Source organism: Opisthocomus hoazin, chromosome 6 (assembly GCF_030867145.1).
Source record: "Opisthocomus hoazin isolate bOpiHoa1 chromosome 6, bOpiHoa1.hap1, whole genome shotgun sequence".
In the NCBI taxonomy this organism is placed as follows: domain Eukaryota; kingdom Metazoa; phylum Chordata; class Aves; order Opisthocomiformes; family Opisthocomidae; genus Opisthocomus; species Opisthocomus hoazin.
The window spans coordinates 23,789,840-23,807,998 of NC_134419.1; positions in this window are offsets into that span (position 1 = coordinate 23,789,840).

Consider the following 18,159-nt stretch of genomic DNA (forward strand, 5'->3'; position numbering starts at 1 on the left):
GTCACTGTATATGTGTGAACAGTCTCTTTGCATTCATGGCACTGCTCATGCATATGGAGTTCCGTGACTGAGCACAATCAGAACTTGTGTCCTCACTTGGTAGACATGTCCTTTGGAGTTAGCATGGGAATGATGTCTAATTAAAACTGTTAGGATAGTATGCTCTCAGAGTAATCACTCTGAAAACACCACTTCACACTTGAAGTTTGCTTCTGGTTCAAATACCATCATGGCTGTAAAGTATTTAAATGACCTCAAATGGACCAAGAAATACTGTACCACCAGGTGGTTATGGAAGTGTGATCCCCTCCGAGCTGTGGCTCTTTTCGGTTGTTTACTTCACAGTCTGAATAGGGTAGTCTATCCAATTTTGGGTTCTTTTGTATGATACTCTTTGACCATATTTTTAAGATAGCAGTGGTATATTGGGTAGTACTGGCTTCTCTCTGTTTTTGCTTCACAAACCCCTTTTGATTTTCATTTCCCTCTCCCCTCCAATAGTAGCGTGTTATTTTTCACACAAGGTATGAGAGTAAATTCTCACATCTTCAACTGTGTGCTGGTATTTATCTTGAGAAAAGTGAACAGAGAGATGAGGTAGCATATGATCCTGAAAATAAATTTTTGTGGTTGTGTTGAGTTTTGAGTATAGGCTAAACGAATGGATGTAACTACAATTTCCAGTATAAGTATGTCTTACTGGGCCAAGTACACTTTACACGCTTCACAGCATCATATAAAATGATATTAACAAAGCATATCAATAAGACTAATACTTAGTCTAAAGTATTGTTGCTAACTTGTCTCTATTTCCTAGATAGCATTTGAAAAACAACAAGCTGCTTGGCCAGCAAGTATGTTCTTACCTCAGTGCAAGTTGTGCTGCTTGCTGAGAGTACAATAACAGTATCTGTACATTTAAAAAATAAAGTCCTGAGGTTTCTGTGTGGTATTCAATCCCTAGAATTCCCAGGATACTTTAAAAAAACAAAGCAAAACAAACTTTGTCATAGAAATAGCTACTGTCAGGAAATGCAATAACCTAAGAGAAAATTGAAATCCATACTATTTGCTTTCCATTGTAAGCATCCTTGAGTAGTGGCTTGAAATTAACAATAATTTATTTATCTGCTGTGTATTAATGTACCTTTCATTTTCATGCTGGCAGTACATGGGACCATTTAATAAAAAAAAGAATATTTTTTATGTATTGTATATTTATATAATAATGTATTGTATACTTTTTTATTTTGTATTAGTTCCAGGACTTGTTGGAGTTATATGGTTAGAGCTGTAACATTTTCAAGAAAATTATCCACACATGATTAATTTTACTACTAGAGCAATCTCTTACTCCCAGTACAGTTCACCTAATGGGAGTGGCTTTTGTAGCAGATTAGTTGACCAGTTGAGTTAATTCTGTGATTTTACATGTTCTGAGTATCACAAATCAGATTAAGAAATTTGAGTATTAAACAGTAGCTTTTGAGAAAGTTGGAAGAATGTATTGAGCCGCAAGGTTTCCAAAAGCTGTACACATTTGCACCTGAGCAATATTCTGAACACCAGAAATATTTAAATGCCGCTCCAAAATGCCTTAAAATTATAAACCCTTGTAATGTGTTTATGAAGACAATTTACCTGTATTGATTTGTTGAATATTCAGCATCAGAAAATCCTTTGTCATTTTGTTTAGCCTGCATAATAATAACTTTTGTTTGCCTGCTATGAGCTTTAAAGTAATGATGAAAGGATAAACCTTTATCGGTAATCTGTGTCTTTTGCATAGTTGCGTTGATTTCAACTGAACAATGACAAAAAGGATATTAGCTTCACTGAATCAAACATTTGCAATTAATTGGAGGATTGGGGAAAGGATTAACACTAATGAGGTGAATATTATGGATTACAGGATCTACATTTTGTCCAATTAACTTCAGAATCTTTATATTTAGATAAAACAATGCTTGGGGTAGATAATGGCTAATAATTATCAATCATATGTGAAGTATAGTTTTGACAGAATACATTAGCAGAGTGTTCCTTCAAGTTGTTAAATAGATTAGGATTTCACTGTCCGTTCTATTAGGCATGCTACGCCCTAGACATGTTATCAGCCTACAGACTGATGTATGGAAAGGTGTGCTATTTGCTCTTCTGCTTCTGGAAGGTACAGTTATGCATAATGTGACTGAGAAAATCTCTGCAAGAGCTCAGTCCAGATGCCACATAGTTCAGTTTTTAACTCTGGCAATACAAGGCATGCAAGAAACACTGAGACTTTTCATTGGTTCTTTATTTGCTGGGCGTTAACTTGCTGCCATGAAAAGACTGACCTCTATTTTATTTCTAAGAGTAACAACCGTATGAGAAAATTATTTGTGACAAATCTTATCTCCTTGTTAGGTTACTCCTTAGAGATGCTGTGTCCCTGTCCTGCCTTCATCCTCTTTGTAAAAAAAAATGCTGGAAGATACCTCTGATTTCAGTGCATTTATTCAAGTAAAAAGTGAAGTTTACACAAGTATGTATGGTACTTTGGGTGTCTAGGACTTGCATTCAGTTGTTTAAAAGTTCTTTGTGGGGTATTTTTGTGTAGTTTTTTGTATTTTTTATCTAAAGTGGGTAATTCTTGCAAGGTTTGATGTTCTTTTTAATAACAATCTTCTCAAACCATTTATTGCTCACAACTATTGAAAATAAATATGTACACTAGAGGAAACTTCTACAATAGCTAAAGTTTGTGTAGGCAAAATCTGTTTTCAAGCTACTTATATTTTTTTAATCTGAAAGCCCTGAAATTTTGCACAGATGCCAAAAGTGCCCTGTGACTGAAGACTTGGGAAAAAAGTACAACAAACACTCTTACACGGTCTCCCATATCATTCTCCCAGGGAAGCTCAGGAAGTGTCGGCTGGATGAGTGGTCGGTGAAGTGGACTGAGAACTGGCTGAATGGCAGAATTCAGAGGGCTGTCATCAGCGGCGCTGAGTCTGGTTAGAGGCCTGTAACTAGTGGTGTCCCCCAGGGGTCAGTACTTGGCCCAGTCTTGTTCAACTTCTTCATCCATGACCTGGATGAAGGGACAGAGTGTACCCTCAGCAAGTTTGCTGATGACACCAAACTGGGAGGAGTGGTGGATACACCAGAAGGCTGTGCTGCCATTCAGCGAGACCTGGACAGGCTGGAGAGTTGGGCAGAGAGGAACCTGATGAAGTTCAACAAGGGCAGGTGCAGGGTCCTGCACCTGGGGAGGAACAACCCCAAGCACCAGTACAGGCTTGGGGTGGACCTGCTAGAGAGCAGCTCTGTGGAGAGGGACTTGGGTGTCCTGGTGGACAAGTTGACCATGAGCCAGCAGTGTGCCCTTGTTGCCAAGAAGGTCAATGAGATCCTGGGATGTATTAGGAGGAGTGTGGCCAGCAGGTCGAGGGAGGTTCTCCTCCCCCTCTACTCTGCCCTAATGAGGCCTCATCTGGTGTGCTGTGTCTAGTTCTGGGCTCCCCAGTTCAAGAAAGATGAGGAGCTACTGGAGAGAGTCCAGCGGAGGGCTACAAGGATGATGAGGGGACTGGAGCATCTGTCCTAGGAGGAAAGGTGAGGGAGCTGGGCTTGTTCAGCCTGGAGAAGGCTGAGAGGGGACCTTACAAATGCCTATAAATATCTGAAGGGTGGGTGTCAGGAGGATGGGGCCAGACTCTTTTCAGTGGTGCCCAGTAACAGGACAAGGGGCAGCAGGCACAAACTGAAGCATAGGAAGTTTTATCTGAACATGATGAAGAACATTTTTACTTTGAGGGTGACCCACAGAGGTCCCTTCCAATCCGTAATATTCTGTGATTCTGTAAAGTTAAGGAGTGGTTACAAAGAAGCTGAAGAAAGGTAGATAGCTAGATTCTTAACCACGGAAACGATTCTTTTCAGAACTCTTGATGCTTAATGTAGATTTCAATAATTTGCCAATTTTTGTCCTCACTTGAGATATTTTTAGACATCCCTTAAGAATACTGTTAATTGAATTTGCGTGTATACTTATGACAGTGTTATGATATGCTGTTTCTGTTGCTATCTTGAGAATTCTAACAGGAATACGTATTTCAATTGTAAATTGAAATTGAATCAAATCAACATGCAGAAGAATTATTGTTTAAGAAACCCTTTCCACAATATACAGCTAATCCCCTCTCGTTGCCCCCTGCACACAGTGCTTTATTTCTGGAAGATGCTTGGATGTTCTAGAATAATAATTAAAAAATTCTACACAAACCTTATTTGAGCAGTTTCATAGAGATACAGAGGCAACTTCACTCAGTACTAATTTCCTTGAACAAGTCAGTTCAGTCTGCCCAAGATATGAAAAGAGATTTCAGCTATAGTGCTATCCAGTGGAAACCCTTAATTATTTTCTGTTGTCGGTTAGAATGTAATAACAATTAACAATGAAATAGACTGAAACTGATGTTACTTTAGGGGATTTAGATTGTGGATTTTTACTTTTTTAGGGAAGGGTGTGTGTTAAAATGCCACACGTAAGATTGGTTATATATATAGAAATTGACTTTCTTAGCTTGCAACTGTTAGCCTGAAGGAAGCTGGATTTGTTTGCAGCTGCACACAGAATATAATCATGAAAATATAATAAACAGTTAATGAATGTGCAACACATGTTAAAGAGATCAAAGAATAGTGTGGTGAAATGATTTTTTCGGATAATACTTTTTCTGTTTTCTTGGCTGATTACTTGTGAAGGTAGTTAACACACAAAGGCTAAACCTTTGCATAATTAATTTATTAGTAATACTGCACATACCCTAAACAAAACTGTAAAATTAGAATAGTAATACATGCACTGGTGATTATGTCAAATTTTTTTTCCCAAACATGTAATTATTTAAGGCAATACTTAGCTTTAAGTAACACTATGAAAGGAAAAGAGAATATCTGAGTGATTTAAAGTGTTCATAAATACACACCTCTGATTTTCTTTATTTTAAATTGTATTAACTTGAGATGATTTTTAGGAAGCCTATTTAAGTCTCGGTAAATTCCTTATTACCTATTTTATGTGTTTCCAATGATGGCATGTCATGAGGGTAAGAAAAGTGTTTAAAGAAAGAAAAAAAAACACAAAGAAAAAGTATTGGAGTGTTACACTTCTAAGCTTTCCATACCCAGTTTTCAATTACTGCAGCTTAGATTCCCCTGTAAATTATTGTTGATTATTTGTGTAAGGATGAATCAAAGTGAAAACAAGAAGGCAATCCATGAATTTTGTGCCGAATGCATCTCTGGATAGAAAGCAAGGTGGGAATAGTGAGGAGTGTGTGCCACATGAGTTAGAGGGAGCTTCAGTTCTTGCAGGTAAAAACATGTATAATGGTAGGAAGTTTAAAAAAATGTAAGAGTAAATTTTTCAAAGGTGTCTGAGTAACTTGGCATCTTCTGTTCCATGTTCAAGGAGAAGTGGACCGATAAGTGGTCCTGTGCAGCCTGCTCTAGGTGAACCTGCTTTGGCAGGGGGTTTGGACTAGATGATCCCCAGAGGTCCCTTCCAACCCCGACCATTCTGGGATTCTGTGATATCCAGTTTTTGTGAGGGCAAAGCTTGAAAGTATAAGGAAAGAAGGCCCAGACTACTGAAAGCAGCTTTGAAAAGACAACATGTATGAATGGAAACAGTATAGGGGCTGAAAGGAGGGAAAATTCAGCTTACAGTGACAGTTCTCTTTTGATTTGTTTGGGCATGTGTGGTTTTTTTAGAGACTACAAACCCATATGTTACTGTCACCTTCATTATGCCGTGCACCTGCCACAGAAGAGCTGCAACATTTCAGCTTTTCTTTTCTTCATACATTAGTGAGGAGAGAGGTGTGGTTTTAATTACTGGAAGATTTCAAATGCAGATGTAGTGACAAACAAAAAAAGCAACTCTCAGGGACATTATAGATACTGCTTCTTCCTCAATGTAATGGCACAGAAAGGGCTGCTCAAGGTCCCCCATTTCCTGCCTTCTGTGGTCATCAGCATACACAGTGGATTGTCATGGGAGTGTGCTCAGCTGTGCCTGACCGCCACACTGCCACATGTGCTAAGTTCACCCCACAACCTTGCTTACCAACGTCCTCAGTAAGCAAAGAACAGTAGGTAGGGGGGTTGTGAGCTAAGGCCAAAAACAAGAGATTAAGTATGGAAGGAGGAGGCATGGAGGTGCACTTTGAGGAAGATCTTCAAGATCTTACACATTTGACTCTTCCTCTTGTTTAATCATGCTTCCTTGCAAGCCCTGAATAGTTTTGTTTTCCTTAACCATGAAGCATATGGAAAAAGTGCTCTGTGTCTGGATAGGGCTTCTGACTGGAACAGGTATCACAAACAGAAATTGTAGCCTTCTGTGTAACTCGGCTGTTTTGGGGCATGATCATGGCTTCCTTGCAATAGCTGAAAACCCTAACTTTCCAGCCCAAACAGAGTTAATTTAAACAATCATTTCAATAACTGAAGACATTTAAGGTAAAAATTTGCAGTGGCTTAACAAAAAGGAGTTAGAATGATCTCAACTTCCCAATTAATTTAAGCTTTTCCGGTTTTTCATACACAAATCTTAGGTAAGCTGCAGTAGTACTGGGCTGGTATATTTTAGTGGTGCTTGTAACAATTGTCTTGAAATGCATGCCAAAACTACCAAATAGCTGTGATACTGTTAAACAAATTTGAACTTATATTATTAAGAAGAACAAGAGCTTTGCTTACGCAGAATGTTTTGAACAGCTCCATCTCTGCAGAGTATACTTTAGTGGCCACTTTCCTCATCAGTTCTGTAACAATGTCTCAACTTTCAAACACTGGTTTTACCAAGGGTTTTCTGTCATGTTCTTCAAAATCGGATTAACCTAATTGAGGTACCTTGAAAGTGGACTCTGAGACTGCTAAGCAAAATTTGAATTAAATTGTAAGAACTGTCTAATTAGATAGCATCATTTCTATTCTGGCTTCTATTTTCAAATATTTGCAATATAAATGTTCTTTGTACATCACATCATAAATATTCAGATGATCATTTGACACCTATTGCTAGTTTGTACTCTACAAAATGATTGTAAAGTGCTGGAGATTTTTCCTCATCCCAGCGGAAGACCAAACAAAAAATACTAGAATTTTTTTCAAAAAGGTGTGAAGGAAAAGACTCTGAGGATTTTAAACAAGATCTAATTAATTCTAGTGCCTGTAATGTTGCAAAATGCACTGTATAAGACTTCCTTTAGCAAATCAGGTTTTATTTTTTATGTGTAAATATGATGATACATGCAAATTATCTCTCTAATGGTAATTAATAACTCTGGGATGTTCTTAAAATTTAAATATTAAATTATGAAGTATCTCAGTGAATAAGGGAAAATTAGCCACGCTTTTGCCTATAGCTCTAGTCTTGTGAGTTTAACTAAAGCTGTTGTTGTTCAAGGACTACAGTGATCATAGAGTGTGAATGCTAATGCAAATGACATGCATTCATTGTCTAAAGGAGAGATTCCTGTTGTCAGCAGCTTGAGAGCTGGTTGCTTGGCACCTTCCCACTCATGGGAGAAGGATGAGAGTACATTCTCCAGCGGAGGCTTGCTATGGTGATGAGTGGAAGAAAGTAAATGGAGGACCATCTAAAGATCAAGAGCTTTATAAAGAAGAGAGAGGGAGCCCAGGAAAGTTTATCTGTGGAAACAGATGCATTTGACTCGGTGAACTTTTTTTCAGTCAAGTTTCCATTTACTGCTGACCTCTGCTGTGAGGTAGGTCTCTGCTTCCTGGTATTTTCACAACGAAGCAGCATATCCACTTGTTCAGGATTTTCAGAAGCATCAAGTTGCTGTTGCAACTGAATATATGGGATAACTTAGATAGATATTTGCACATATAAAAATACACACATCACACATACATACATCAGTATCAGGGAACCGGAGATTGTTGTGGTGGGAATGTTTGAAAGACTGACAAATCAGGCCAGTTTTAAATTTATTCATTAACAGCACATCTTGCTAGTAGTCAACTCTTCATGTTAATTATCATCATGATGTACACAAAACTGTTTTAACGTTTATATTGTAAGTTAGCTGAGAGCACACTGTATAATGGAGCCAGCTATGGTGAACTCCTGTATAGTTAGTGCTGATGGCTTTTTTTTTGGTGGTTCATAGCTGCTGAGGTTAACGTAATAGGCTTGAGAGCTATCTGAGAGAAGGGGGCACTGAAGTCTTCTTGTCTTCTTTCTGCTTGGATATTATATGCTAATGTCTTCTGGTTTTGTGCTGTTGTCCCCCTCCAGAAGGGGATGGAAGTTGCCTCTGCTCTGCCTAGATACTGCATATCCTGTTTTCTTTCCTTCTGTTAATCATCTTTTGTGTCCAGGCAGATAGGCTGCCAGATTGCAGACCATTGCACTTATCTGCCCTTTGTATGGCAAATTTTGTTACTTGGGTGATTCATGTATGCGTCTGTTGCCCCTTTGGTGACTACCTTGTACAGGTACTCATGTAAAATTGTTGACCAGTGAGTAAATTAATTTTTAATGTTATATCCTTTGATCAGTCATAAGTTGAACAAAAAAACTTTGTGTCTGCATTTCAGGTTGTAGAGATGTGCCAAGTAGTCTGCGAAACTGTTTTGAAGAAGTCCATGCTGATCCAGGTGGAGTGCTTCTGAGCTAACTCTTTTTCTAAAATAGCTGGACGAATGTGCAGTCTGCACACCAGAAGTCAGGGGAAGTACTCGATAAATTAACTTCTGCATTGATTATTGCAGTATCAGGGTGCTTCTTGATTTGCTTATCTGTTTAGGTAGTCTTATTTTAAAAGGGGGTGTTCCACCTCTTAACAGCTGAAAAGAAACTTTGCAAAGGTAGTAGATTGTTAAAAATAGAAGTATTGGAGTTAACACTCACTGTAAAACTGGCATAGACGATTAAGGTTTGATTTTTAAGTTTGAGGGAGAAGGCTAGAACCAGAAGTGAAGAAGTGTGCATTGTTGGATTTAAGAAGTTCAGTACAGCGCTGGGTAGGTGCCTATGTCTCATTGTTTTAAATGCATAATTATTTTTGATCACTTCACTCCTTGAAGAAGAATATTGGAATATTGGGATATTGCCCAGCTCACTAGGGATGAGCCCAGGCTTGGCGTGCCAAGGCCAGGGGTGAGATTGACAGCCCAGCTCAAGTGTGTTTACACCAATGCACGTAGCATGGGCAATAAACAGGAGGAGCTGGAAGCCATTATACAGCAGGACGGCTACGACTTAGTCACCATCACAGAAACGTGGTGGGACAACTCGCATGACTGGCATGCTGTCATAGATGGCTACAGACTCTTTAGGAAAGACAGACCAACAAGGAGAGGTGGAGGAATTGCTCTGTATGTGCGGGAGCAACTGGAATGCATTGAGCTTGGCCTGGGGGCAAATGAGGAACAAGTTGAAAGCTTGTGGGTTAGAATTAAGGGACAGGCTCATAAGGGTGACATTACTGTGGGTGTGTACTACAGGTCACCTGACCAGGAGGAGGAGGTTGATGAAGCCTTCTACAGGCAGCTGCAAGCAGCGTCACAGTCACAAGCCCTGGTTCTCATGGGGGACTTCAACCACCCTGACATCAGCTGGGAAGACCATACAGCTAGGCAGGCGCAATCCAGGAGGTTCCTACAGAGCATCGATGATAACTTCCTGATGCAAGTGGTGGAGGAACCAACAAGGAAAGGTGCTCTGCTGGACCTTGTGTTAACAAACAAGGAGGGACTGGTGGAGGATGTGAAGGTTGGAGGTAGACTCGGCTGCAGTGACCATGAAATGGTGGAGTTCAGGATCCTGCGTTGAGGAAGCAGGGCGATAAGCAGGATCAAAACCCTGGACCTCAGGAGGGCTGACTTTGCCCTCTTCAAGGAGCTACTCGGAGGAATCTCTTGGGCCAGGGCTCTCGAAGGCAGAGGGGTCCATGACTGCTGGTCGCTCTTTAAACAACACTTCTTCCATGCACAGGAGCAATGCATCCCCCTGAGAAAGAAATCGAGCAAAGGAGGCAGGAGACCTGCATGGTTAAACAAGGAGCTTCTAGTGGAGATCAGGTGGAAGAGAAAGGTCCATGGAATGTGGAAAGAGGGACAGGCCACTTGGGAAGAGTACAGAAACGTGGTGAGAGCATGCAGGGATGTGACCAGGAAGGCCAAGGCCCACCTGGAATTGAAGCTGGCAAGGGATGTCAAAAACAACAAGAAGAGCTTCTTCAACTGTATCAGTAGAAAAAGGAAGGCTAGGGACAATGTGGGGCCGCTGCTGAATGAGGCGGGTGTCCTGGTGACGGAGGATGTGGAGAAGGCAGAGCTACTGAATGCCTTGTTTGCTTCAGTCTTCAGTGCTAAGACTGGCCCTCAGGAATCCCAGGCCCTGGAGGTAAGAGAAGAAGCCTACAAAGAGGATGACTTTCCCTTGGTCGAGGAGGACTGTGTGAGGGATCGCTTAAGTGATCTGGACGTCCACAAATCCATGGGCCCCGATGGAATGCACCCAAGAGAGCTGAGGGAGCTGGCGGATGTCATTGCTGAGCCACTCTCCATCATCTTTGAGAGGTCCAGGAGGACAGGAGAGGTGCCCGAGGACTGGAGAAAGGCCAATGTCACTCCAATCTTCAAAAACGGCAAGAAGGAGGACCCAGGGAACTACAGGCCGGTCAGCCTCACCTCCATCCCGGGAAAGGTGATGGAGCATCTTATCCTGGAGGCCATCATCAAACAAGTGGAAGAAAAGAAGGTTATCAGGAGTAGTCAGCATGGATTCACCAAAGGGAAATCATGCCTGACCAATCTGATAGCTTTCTACGATGACGTGACTGGCTGGGTAGACAAAGGGACAACCGTGGATGTTGTGTACCTTGACTTCAGCAAGGCTTTCGACACAGTCTCCCATAATATCCTTCTAGGGAAGCTGAGGAAGTGTGGGCTGCATGAGTGGTCGGTGAAGTGGATAGAGAACTGGCTGAATGGCAGAACTCAGAGGGCTGTCATCAGCAGCACTGAGTCTAGCTGGAGGCTTGTAACAAGTGGTGTCCCCCAGGGGTCAGTACTGGGCCCAGTCTTGTTTAACTTCTTCATCAACGACCTGGATGAAGAGTTAGAATGTACCCTCAGCAAGTTTGCTGACGACACCAAACTGGGAGGTGTGGTAGATACACCAGAAGGCTGTGCTGCCATTCAGCGTGACCTGGACAGGCTGGAAAGCTGGTCAGAGAGGAACCTGATGAGGTTCAACAAGGGCAAGTGCAGGGTCCTGCACCTGGGGAGGAAAAACCTCATGCACCAGTACAGGCTTGGGGTGGACCTGCTGGAGAGCAGCTCTGCGGAGAGGGACCTGGGTGTCCTGGTGGATGACAGGTTGACCATGAGCCAGCAGTGTGCCCTGGCTGCCACGAAAGCAAATGGGATCCTGGGGTGCATCAAAAGAGTATGGCCAGTAGGTCCAGGGAGGTTCTCCTTCCCCTCTACACTGCCCTGGTGAGGCCTCATCTGGAGTACTGTGTCCAGTTCTGGGCTCCCCAGTTCAAGAAAGATGAAGAGCTACTTGAGAGAGTCCAGCGGAGGGCTACAAGGATGATGAGGGGACTGGAGCATCTCTCCTATGAGGGGAGGCTGAGGGAGCTGGGCTTGTTCAGCCTGAAGAAGAGAAGGCTGAGAGGGGACCTTATAAATGCTTATAAATATCTGAAGGGTGGGTGTCAGGAGGATGGGGCCAAGCTCTTTTCAGTGGTGCCCAGCGACAGGACAAGGGGCAATGGGGACAAACTGAGGCACAGGAAGTTCCGTCTGAACATGAGGAAGAACTTCTTCCCTCTGAGGGTGACGGAGCACTGGAACAGGCTGCCCAGGGAGGTTGTGGAGTCTCCTTCTCTGGAGATATTCAGGACCTGCCTGAACAAGGTCCTGTGCAGCCTGCTGTAGGTGACCCTGCTTCGGCAGGAGGGTTGGACTAGATGGCCCACAAAGGTCCCTTCCACCCCCCTACTATTCTGTGATTCTGTGATTCTGTGGAATATGCAAGATTTATGTGTTGAAAATTACAGTTTGTTTTCGAAGTTGTTAGAAAATGTTTAGAAATTTGAGAGAGCTTTGTAGAAAAACTGTGAAAGCACATACTTTGTAAAATTCCTTATATAGTAAAAATATGAAATTTCAATGGTCTAAAATTTCAGAAATGTTGCAAGACAAGTTTAAAAATAAACACCAAAAAACAACACAAGAAACCACCACCAAACCCCCCAAATAACCAACATGACTTCGATTTCGGCCTCTGTATTGATGTTCAGGAACCCATTACCACTATCCATAGCTTTGGTCAGAGTGTGGTAACTGGTTGCCGTGTTAAAGGATTTCAAGGAGTCTGATAAGCAGCAAGGGCGAAAAGCCCTCACATTGAGTCACGAGGTTCAAAGTGGTGCCCCTGCTTTCTAAACTCTGTATCAGAGAGAAGCCTAGGTGCGGCTGGATCCACTGCTAGTCCCACACTTGGTCAGCGGTTCATGTCTAAGCGGTTAGGTAAGCAGCCACTTATCAGAGTCAAGATTTGCCTATCAGAGCCCTCCCAGAGACTGTCACTCAAACAGTTTTGCAAAGTTGAAACAATAGGTAATTTATTCAAACAACAGGTATCACAGATTTGAGATTGCCATTGAGAAATGCACTGTCTACAAAATTTGAGCTCAAGTTAATAGTTGAGTGCTTTAGTTAATAATATTTTCCCAGGGATACGTCCGACAAAGTCGGAGACATGACTCTTACCAAAAAGGTGTCCCTTCTTGGGGGGGAAGACAGCTTCAGGCCTGTTGACCTGTCTGTTAGGTAAGGTTTTCCCTTGGCTCCTCCTCCAAAAGAGGATTTTGGTGAGGTGGAGCTAAGTCAATTATTATGTGTCAATTGGCTCTTGGCATAGCGTGTTGTGTCGTCAGAAGCTGGTTTAGCAAATCCTCTGGGCAGGGAGCTTAGTATATGCTTACTGGGGCCTTCTGTTTTTTAACTGAAGCAACATCTGGCTGTGCACCCTTTGTCGAACCCCAGGTGTCACTTAGTGGTGGGCCATCGCTCCTTGTTCAAGTTGAACCTCTCCCTTTTGTTAACTCTTCAGTGCTTGACACATGAGTCTCAGCAAGTCCTCCTCTGACATGGACAAATCCGGCAAGACCATAGACCCACACTGGTGAAGTGCAAAAAGCTCTGAAGAGTACTGCTATTTAAATTTGTTAAAAGTGGAGAACAGTTGGCTGCAGCTCAGCTAAACTACTGAGGGTTATTTTTTTCTTTTTTCTCTTTAAGCTAAAAGAAAAAAATAGTTTGTGTGAATCAGGCATGATGAGCCAGTTCAGTGGATCCAGAACCATGCAGGAGTAGGGTCTTAGTGCTGCAGGTTTGGCTGGGATTTGAAAAAATGTTTCAGGACTGTAATGCTTGAACAGATAAATATTGTTTATCTCTGTGACTTACTGAGAGAGTGACTGTTTTTCTGTGGGTGAGTAAGGAAAAATGGAGGGCAACAATTGACTCATTATTTCTGATAAACCAGCTGGAAGAATTTGTAGAGATGTAATGTTATTTTGTTGAACAAACTAGTGATCATTTAAATTCTTTGAAAAGAATTGCTTGCATTTTTCTAAGTAAGCAAATAATTACTCCTGCTTTCAAAAGATGCTGTTGCAGAAAATCATCAGATAGAGTTCTGGAAAACCGTTGCAGTAGACTTGTCCTGTTATTGTGCTGTCCCTCAGACATTTGCTGTTTGCCATTTTGGAGATAAAGTGCTTGTTTATATGGGCCTTTTCTCTGATCTGGTATAGCTGTCTGCACTCTCCCGTAAGGTGGTGGTGGGGAAATATATATATATATATAAAAGTATTAATTTTTTTCCTCATAAAGAACCTCTTTACTTTTTTTTAAATCAGAATATTCAAAGTGGCCTCATAATACTTATTTAACCTGTAAATTTTTACTCTGAATTTAATGCTTCTGTTAGATTCTTAATAATTTTAAATTGGTAAATTTTGAAAAACAAAGAATGACAAACCCAAAGGAAAAGAAAGAGAACATGAAAAAAAGAACAGCTTTTCTTGTAGTGGGAGTGGATTGCCTGAAAAGTAGAGAGATTAATTTTTTCCTTTCAACTTTAAATGCTGATATATACTACAGGACATAAACCAGAAACATTCAGACAGTAAAACGGAAGAGATTCCAGAGAGAAGAATTAACTAAATGAGGAATATTGCTCTTGGGGATCATCAAAGTGAATGTTTCATCATGGGACTATGTACGTGAGAAGGCAGTGTCATCTTCCTAACATATACCAAGTTTCACGCTGAACCTAATTTTGTGTTAAAAGGATTCACACCCGCATTTGTAGGAATTTTTGAGGATTAAAGTTTTTAAGAGCAGGATGTGTCAGAGGCAGAGATATAGCCTATCTGGTTTTCTTTCTCTGAAAGAAAATTACTTCCTCAGACACCTTTGGCAAAGTGAGGTAAATTCATGGAACACCTTTTAAAGAAAGAGCGTGATATAATAGAAATAACAGGCATTATAATATTCAAATGAGCATTCTAGTGTATTATAAAAATGTATATGCATAGTTCTGGAATTTAATTACTTATGCGAGATCACAGTTTTCTTATTTTTTTGTGAAGTTGACAATAAAGATTTCTGTATTCATTTTTTTTAAAACACAAAATACATTTAATTGATGATGTTCTGTTACTTGCATTTGTACTCAAACAGTTCCTTGCCCTCCCTGCAAGAAGACAGAAAGGTTGCTTTAAATATTAAGCACTCATTTGCTGAACCTTTGCAGCATGAAATCTGAACAAATTAATGCATTTTACTGAACCCTACCCTAAATGTCTGATTTCTTTAATATAGTAAGCAGATGTTCTTCATTCTACAGGAGATTTTGCAATACAGTCCTTTACTTTTCTGAGTGCTGTTTCTGCTTCATTAACTTTACAAATCTCATTTTGTTCTTACTCATTGTTTGTACCCCAGTTTCTTTTCTTTGATGTTTGAAGTGCTGGTTCAGTTCTCATAAAAGTCAAGTGGAAATATAACCTGAACTTCAAAAGGGCTTAGAGTCAACTCTTAAACAAGTAAAGCATTAAGTAAATGTGTATTTAAAATGCAATACAAATTCCAGCTGTTTTCTCTTACTATTGTGAAGACTTTTCCCCTATGGATAAATATTTATTTATATAACCTTAACTTAAGCCAATTAGAATACAGTTTGAAAATTCTTTTATCTTAAAGCAAGAATTTACATTTTATTATCAAGCTAAAGTTTAAGAGGTCATCTAGACACTCAGGATTTTTTTTCGGCTCTTTTTTTCAAACTGCATCTGTGTTTAGTTATGTCTGCACATGTACATAAAATTTTGTAATAAAGTATATGTGTTCTTGCAAGATTAATTTTTATTTTGCTGTCTCAGTCTCTCAGGTCTAAACAGAACACTTTTAAAGCACTTGGAACAGCTCTTCAGACCCTCACAACTCTGAAACACTGTCTTCAATTTATAACAGATTCTGGAAATATTTGAGAGTTTTCTTTGTATTTAAAAAATATTATCCATGTATGCTTCTCCATTGTACATGTGTCTCAGCTAAGCCATAGAGATCAGGGAAATCTATTTGGAGTGAGACTGTGGTGCAGTTAGCCATCTCTGTCATTTCCGTAGGGCTTCAACATCAACTTTTGACAGAGTATGAATGCTAGCAGGTGAATGATTTTTGAATGGGTAGTTTATTTAGGTTTCGGAAAAAACATGTGATTGAAGTTGCCCTGGACCCTTCCCAGATGAAGCATTGTGACTCTTGCTATTTTTAGGACTGGTTTCACAGGGTGAACTTGATTGACACATAGATGACAGGTCCTGCATAGTTTACAGCTACTGAAGAGGAGAAAAATGAGAAAATACTTGCAGACTGCAAGACCTCTCACTATGGTCAAAATTTTGCACTTCTAAATACTGGGAGGCAGAGTGGTAGGCCTGGGTGGAAGGATGGATTGGTCTAGAAACACAGGCCCGCTCCATCTTTGCACAACAACAAATTTGAGCAAGAGGATTTGGTATCCCTATGCTCATAACCAGCAAGGAGTAAATCTAAGAATTTGATGGCTAAACTTTGATTCTGAATGTCATTGGCATTGTAATACTCCTGCTGGAACATTTGAGATGTTATGGGTGCCTGTAGAAGTGATCTTCAGTGATCATTTTCCCCCCCCTCCTTGTTCTTTCAGCTTAGTGCTTAGACTCTTTCTCATTATTTCCTCCTCACTGCACTTCTGCCTCCTATCACACAGTTGGTTATTAAATGAGTTCCTCTGTTTGGTTGCCACTTGTCATTATTTAGCACAGGTTTAGTTATAAATACGTTGTGGTTTTTTTTCTGAACTAGCTTTAAAGGTGATAAAACCTGTAATGAAACTAAAATCTTTCTAACACCCAGGTTACTAATACGAGAAATTATTGTAATGAGCAGTAACTCCCCTCATTAATAAAATGTCTTTCATTACATAACAGTGGATCAACAGCCACAATTTGCAGATATAATCATGTTATTGAAGCGGATCGTTTGCAGTGATAGTGAACAGTAAAAGTAAAACAAATACTTTTCTCTTGCTTTAGCTGACCTCTATTTATTTGCCTTAGTGGGACATGCTCCTTACGCTTGCTTGTAGGCAATATCTGAAATGGCTCAGACTGTAGAAAACCTTGTGGATTAACTTTCTAAGAATGCGGAGTGATCAGATCATTTTGCGGTTGGGTGTTGTCTTCTCTGGGTGTGTCTGTGCTAGCATCTCAGCTCACACCAGGTACTGCTCTTCTGCAACGAACTTCTGGACTATTCCCACTACGCCCTTCATTTGATTCACATTGCAGGGCAGCCCCGGAGTGTTCTGAAAGGGATTTCTTCCTGATGACATGAACCCAGAAGGTCACTGCAGGGATATGTCACCAGTGGCAATTCATTGTCAGCAGCAGATTAGCACTAGTCAGAGGTGTGTACTGTGTAGACACTGGTTACTTAGCAGCAATAATTTCAATCTGCAGATCTGCTCCTCTTGTGTAGCATGGTTTGGCAATGCACGTGCAGCCTGTGACTGCTCATGAAGTTTGGTGTGGTTTTTGTTTGTGGGGTTTTTTCGTTGGTTGGTTGTTTTTTTTTTAACTGCTGTTGCATGCAATTGAAGATAGACCAACTGTCAGTTGTGCTATAGTGTTAGTGAAGTTAGCTATGAAAGAAAAGGCTTCTTGGGGAAATGGAAAGCCTTAACTGTTACCATGACAGACCCTCATCTTTTCATTTATGTTAAGTAACTTATTTTTGGAAATTGCATACAAGGATATTAATAGGCATCATATTCTGCATGTATCTGTGTGACCTTTGCAAGTCTCTTCCATCTCAAGAATAGAATGTACACACCATGTGAAAGGGGAAATACTGGTAACTAATGGTTCTTTTTATAGAACAGCAGAATAAATAACCTCATAAAATTTTACAGTGATTACTGCTGCCTTTCATTTGTAGTGACTCATTGGGGTACCCTTTCAAAGAGAAATGAAAGCACACAAAGTCTTTGTATGTTAGTAGAGCTACTATGGTCTTGTTTTTTCTGGAATGCTATTGTCCTTCATTGTGAAAATACCTTTTTCATTACCAAGAAAAAAATATTCTTAGTTTGCAGACTCTTATTTTCCACCTAATTTCAAGACCTTTGGTCTTCTATGCCCTTCTTTCTAAATCTCATACTTCTGGTTACCATAGCTATCCAGAAATAAACAATGTCTAATTTGAGCATTTTGAGCATTCTGGTTTTGAGCATTTTTAAACTTAGCTGGAGCTGGGGTGTGGAGAAGAGGAAAAAGCTGCATTTTATGTTTTTCCAGTGTGCAGCCCCAGGCCGGAGTGGGCAATTGTCTCAAACATCCATCCTGAGAAAGTGCTAAAGATGCTCAAATTAATCAAACTCCAAAATCAGGCATTGTGCTTTGGGAACTTCCTCATCTTGATAAGGGAGTGTGGAAGATGAGCGAAACCCTGCGGAGGCAGAATGTTGGCTTGCAAAACCCACCAATGTCAAGTAGGCAAGGAAGTTAA